Source organism: Trichosurus vulpecula, chromosome 3, assembly GCF_011100635.1.
Source record: "Trichosurus vulpecula isolate mTriVul1 chromosome 3, mTriVul1.pri, whole genome shotgun sequence".
NCBI lineage: Eukaryota > Metazoa > Chordata > Mammalia > Diprotodontia > Phalangeridae > Trichosurus > Trichosurus vulpecula.
In genome coordinates, this window is record NC_050575.1 from 296,787,902 (window position 1) to 296,794,274 (window position 6,373).

Consider the following 6,373-nt stretch of genomic DNA (forward strand, 5'->3'; position numbering starts at 1 on the left):
GATCTATCAAAGTAGAAAGTAACTCTAGGGGTGGAAATTATTCTCAGCTAAGATTTGAACCCATATCCTGTGACCCCTGAACCAGTGTTGTTTCCATTGTACCACACAATATCAAGCCACAAAGCATTGTGAGGTTGGAACCCACATCACTGGAGGGAGGGCCCACACCAATGAAATCACGGATACTTGAAGTTTGAATTAAATGTCATTTTATTAGATTTGACCCATCTTTACAGCCTGTCATGACTTTTCTGAATATATTTTGTCATTCAGTACTACCTGTCACTCCTTGCTCTGTGTCATCTGCAAATCTGAAGCCCAAACTGCTTTAGACTTAAGAATTTTTAAAAGCACAAACAGATCTTGTCATTGTCTACCTGCATATACAGACCACATGCTAAATCCAGTGTTGCCTGGGGTGTGAAGCCATCCATCAACAGAGGCCTTTGGCCACCTGAGTCCAGCCTGTTTGAGGGTTGTTCTGGCTCAGCCCTGCCACTTGCTTCTCCAAAAAAAAAAAAAAATCTGTATTCTCTTCCTGGTTCCATTTTAATTCTATTTCCAGTTTGAGTTTTCCTGAGCCTCCTAGCCATTGAGGAAGGAATAGTTGTGTATTGCTTTTATCCACGTCATTGATTTTCTTTTAAACATTGATCAAAATAAGGCCTAGTACAGGGCTCTGGGGTTCCATCTCTTCAGACTGATGGCAATGTTTATAACTATTCTTTAAATTCAACCATGCAACTAATTCCAAATCCATCATTCTGTTATCTGACCCCTATTTCCACCTCTTACCCACAAGTATGTCGCGAGAGACTTTGTCACACATCTTGCCGAACCCTAGATATATATAATGTCTACAGCACTCCCTGCTCTACCAGGCCAGTAATTGTCAATGAGGGAGATTAGGGTAGTGTGGCATGGCCAGTTCTTTATCAAGCCAAGCTGACTCTTAAAGATCTCCACTTACCTTTCTAAGTGCTCACAAACCAACCCTTTAATGATGCATTCTAAACTTTTGCCAGGAGGACTTGATCAAGCTCATTAGACTATGGTTGGGAAGATTGACCTTCTATCTTTTTGTTTTTTTAATCTTTGCCTCTAATCCTTCTTCCATTTCTACCTCACAGGGCTGTTGTGAAGATCAACTGGGATTAATATTTAAAAGATGCTTAGCAGAGTGCCAGGCACATAGTGGGTGCTTATTAAATGCTTATTCCCTTCCCTTCCTTTCCCCCTTCTAAACTTGCTTTCTCTGATCCTGCAGCATGCATCTGGTTTTCAACAGTTTTTTCAAAGAATATTGACAACAGCTTGGCAATGCTACTTGTAAGTTCATTCATTACCCTGAATATAGTTTTTCTGTACAAGTCAATCAGTCAATGAGCATTTATTAAGCTCTTACAACGTGTCAGGAACTGGAACAAGTCCCAGGGAAACAAAGAAAAGCAAAAACACTGTACTGGACATCAAGAAGTGTCCATTCTAAAAGGTGAGACAATATGTAAATAACTATATACACACGAGATATGGACATAGTAGATGGAAGATAACCTGAGGAAAGGTACTGAGTGGTGGCGGGGGGTGGGGTGGGAGACATCTCCTGCAGAAGGTGAGATTTAACCCACAAAGCCAGGGAGTTAAAGAGGTGGAAGCAAGGAGACAGAACGTTCCAGGAAGGGGGAAAGCCAGTTCAAAGGAAAGGAGCTGGCAGGAATGTCCTATGTGAAGAACAGTTAAGTAAACCAGTGCAGCTGGATTGCAGCATATGGATGTGTAGTTAAATGTAAGAAGACTAGAAGGGCAAGATGGGGCAAGGTTGCAAGATCTTTAAATGTCAAACAGAAGGCTTTATATTTCATTCATGAGGTAACTGAGAGCCACTAAAGTTTCTTGAGGGGGCCTGAGGTGACATGGTCAGACCTGTGATTTAGTAAAAATCACTTTGCAGCTACATGAAGGATGGATTGGAGTGGGGAGATACTTGAAACAGGAAGACCCATTAGAAGGTAATTGCAATAGTCTGGGTGAGAGATGATGAGATTCTGAAATAAAATGTTGATTGTGTGAGGAGAGAGAAGAGAATCTGCACAAATGATGTTGTGAATGCAGAAATGACAAGATTTAGCAAATGACTGGATCTATGGGGTGAGAGTGAGGAATTGAGGATGAGGCTAGCCAACATGAGGTTAGGTGACTCAATGGTAATGGGAAAGTTGAGAAGAGAGGAGGTTTGTGAGGGAAAGATAATGAATTCTCTTGGATATGTTGGATTTGAGATATGTATAGGTCGTGCAGTTTGAGATGTCCAAAAGGCAGTGGGTGATACTGGACTAGAGCTCAGGAGTGAGTCCATAAGTGGATGATGAATCTAGAGAAGTATAGAGGTGATACCTGAATCCATGGAAGCTGAGATCACCATGTGAGATAGTGTAGAGGGAGAAGAAAAGGGGGGCCAGAACAGAGCCCTGAGAGATATTTTTCTTCTCCCCATCAATTTAGTAGGCACAACATAGATGAAAATGCAGCAAAGAAAATTGAGGAGTTATCAGATAAGTAGGAGAGGACCAGGAAACAATAGTCATAAAAACCTACAGAAGAGAGAACATCCAGGAGGTGAGGGTGATCAACAGCATCAAAGACTCCAGTGTCAAAGATGATGTTCTTAAGAAAGATTTAGCTGAGAAAGGGAGGATTGATATAGGATTATAGTGGGGATCAAATAAGGGACTTTTTAAGGGATGGAGAAGACAGGTGAATGTTTGTAAGAGTAAGGCAAGGAGACCATAAAGATGGAGAGATTAAAGATTAGAAAGTATGTGGCAAGCTGTTAGAAAAGATGAAAGGGAATGGGATAAAAGTGTTATGGAGGTGTTTGCCTTGACAAAGGAAAAGAGCTACCACTTCATTAGAACCTCAGTAACACAACTGCTTCTTTCTCATTGTTCCACTTAGATAGGATTTCATCTCCTGGTTCATATATATTTTTTTAATTACCCAGTTTCAAGACTGTTCTCCTTGATAAAGGAAACAGAAACAGCATAAGAATTATGTATTTCCGCCTCCATCTCATTTTTGCCTCCAACCTAGCTTTATAAAGCCCTTTTTCTGACCCTTAGAATTCACTACTAGCCTAATCTCACTCAAATCTGTCTTCTTTATTCATCACCCCATACTCCAACATGTCTCCCTCAAAGCCTCCCTTTTTATTGGCTTGCCCTTCATTCACTGCCTATCCCAGGTGGATTCCTTTGAGCAGGAAGACCAGCTCAGTTGTTTCATTTCCCCTTCATTATGAGCCTTTGAAGCTATTGTTATCTCGTTTGTACTTTTATTTATGTTATTTTAATTATTCTGTCTTCCCTCTTTCGCTCTCCACCCACTTTGTTTCCCCACTCCCTCCATTTCCTTCCCTCCACTTTTTACAGAAGGCACTGGTGTTTACCAACCTCCACAGTATTCCTGACACTACCTTATACTTAGATGGGCTCAGTATTAAATCTTGCTTCCTGGACCAACTGAAGTGCTCTGTCTCAAAATGAAAAGTACCTGGGAAGTGATTAATTCCATTTTCCACTTGAGAGAGCTCTAAGTCAGAAACATTCATCAATCACCATGTCCAGTTTACCATGTTGTTGTTTATGTCTCAACATAATTTTTTTAGCCAATCAATGTGTCTTCTGTTTCTCCTGTTTTATTTCAATTCGATTTGATAAATATTTATTTATTAAGCATGTGCATGGTCCTGGGGTAGTTACTTGGGACACAAAGCAAAAATGATGAATGAATGAATGAATTAAAAAAATCATAGATCTAGAGTTGGGAGAGACCTGGAAGGTCACCATGCCCAATTTTTTCATTTTACAGATGAAGAAACTGAACCAAGGTAAAATAGCTAATAAGTGTTAGAGACAAGACTTGATCCCATTTCTCCCTGGCTCCAAGGTTACCATGCCATTCCACTACACTTGGCTTTCAGATTCTAATTAGAGTCCATGACATCATTCTAGTGGAGGATGGGAGTTGTATATAATATGCACACAGATGAGTAATAAAATATAAAAAAGAGACATCAGAAAATCTTTAAGTAGGAAACCTGGACTGAAGATTGAAGAAAGACAGGGATTCTCAGAGGTAGAGGCAAGGGACAATTGTGCATTCCAGGAACAGGGAAGAGGTCCAAATAAAGGCACAAAAACAGAAGGCAGCATCTGGACTTCCAAGAATAATTAGTAGTTTAATTTAGCTGGAATGCAGTGTTTATGAAGAGAACTAATATGAAATAAATCTGGAAAAGTAGGTGGGAGTCATAATGGAGATGATGACTTTCCCAGCAAATACCAGGCTGAACATTTAAAAAAAAATCTTATTCTAGAGGCAATAGGGAGTCACTGTAGGATGTTTTAGCAGGACATGACAAAGGTTAGACTTGTGGCTAAGAGAAATTAATTTGGTAGCTGTGTGGAAAAAGATTAGAAAGAGGATCTATAATCAAGAAGACCTATTGGAAGGCTAGTTCAGTGCTCCAGATGGAAGGTGATGCAGACTCAAAATAGTGGCTATGCAAATGGAAAGAAAGGGCAGATGCAAGAGATGCTGTGAAGGTAGAAATGACAAGAGTTGGTGACAGATTGAATATGGGGAGGGTCAAAGAAGAGGGAAGAGCTGAAGATGACTCAGAGCTTGTGACCCGTGTGACCAGAAGGATGGTAATGCCCTCTACAGAAGCTGAGATGTTTATAGGAAGAGTGGTGTGTGTGTGTGTGTGTGTGTGTGTGTGTGTGTGTGTGTGAGAGAGAGAGAGAGAGAGAGAGAGAGAGAGAGACAGAGACAGAGACAGAGACAGAGAGAAACAGAGAGAGAGAGATGCTGGTGGGACTTCCACATGGAGGTGGAAGCAACATAGCCGGGTGGCACAGTGGATGGAATCTTGGGTCTGAAGTCAGGAAGACCCGAGTTCCAATCTGGCCTCAGATACCTATTAGCTTTGTGACCCTGGACAAGTCACTCGATCCCTCTCAGTCTCAGTTTCTTAGCTGTAAAATGAGGACAATAATGGCACCTACCTCCCAGGGTTGTTGTGAGGATCACGTGAGATATATGTATGTATGTAAATATGTATGTAATATGTATGTAAATATGTAATATATGTATATATGTAAAGCACTTAGCACACTGCCTAGTACATAGTAGGCCCTTAATGCTTGTTCCCTTGTTCCGCCTTCCCCACTAAATGGTGGAATTTATGAGAGAGAGATCATAGCTGGATATCTGGATCTGGAGTCATCTGCATGAAGATGATAACTGAGTCAATGAGATCACTAGGAGAGAGATTAGAGGGAAGAGGGCCCAGGGCAGAGCCTTGTGGAACAGGAGATAGACGATGATCCAGTAAAGAAGACCAAAATACATCTGACAGACGTGTAACAAGAAAATTAGCAAAGCTGCTAATTGTGACATTGTGATAGAACCCAAGGGAAGAAAAAGTTCCAGGAGGAGAGAAAGTAGTCAACAGTGTCTTAGGGAGGTCAAGTAACACGAGATCTGATAACAGGCCATTGGATTTAGCAATTAAGAGATCACTGAGATCATAAGAGATCCTTTCCCAGTAGCTATGCTGCTTGGTTTCAACTCCACTATCATCACATCCTACCCTTTCCAGGATAAGGAGTGAGACAGGTGATTCAATAGAATATAATCCTAATCTCCTTGATGATCCTCAGTGGCCCTGTAGGAAACACAAACATGTTCTTATCTTTGCATCATATATGACCACCATGATAGAATATGTGAAGCCTTCAGACCTTAAAAAGGACATGAATGAAACTTTTAAAGAGAAGTTTCCTCACATCAAACTTACATTGAGTAAAATAAGAAGCCTAAAACGGGAAATGAGGAATCTCTCTGAAGAATGCAACCTGGAACCAGCTACCGTGTCAATCGCTTATGTTTACTTTGAGAAACTTGTCTTACAAGGCAAGCTAAACAAACAGAACTGCAAACTGTGTGCTGGTGCTTGCTATGCTCCTTGCAGCCAAGATCAGCAGCAACCTCAGGAAAAATGAAGTAAAGTAGCTCATCGATAAGTTAGAAGAACGATTCCGATTCAACCAGAGAGATCTAATTGGATTTGAATATGATAGATGATGATCCAGTAAAGAAGACCAAAACACGGAAGCTTAACAAGAGAATTGGCAAAGCTGCTAATTGTGACATTGTGATAGAACCCAAGGGAAGAAAAAGTTCCAGGAGGAGAAAGAGTAGTCAACAGTGTCTTAGGGAGGTCAGGAAACTCACCATCTTGGAGATTGTTTTGGCTTTCGTACTCATCAGACCTCATCTAGACCCTCAGTTGTCCCTGCCCCTCTGATTG

General features: G+C 40.9%; 1 pseudogene; it reads left to right on the forward strand.

Annotated features, from left to right (window-relative positions):
• The first annotated feature begins 5,383 nt into the window (after positions 1 to 5,383).
• On the forward strand, positions 5,384 to 6,147 carry LOC118842509 (annotated as a pseudogene).
• The last annotated feature ends 226 nt before the right edge of the window (positions 6,148 to 6,373 follow it).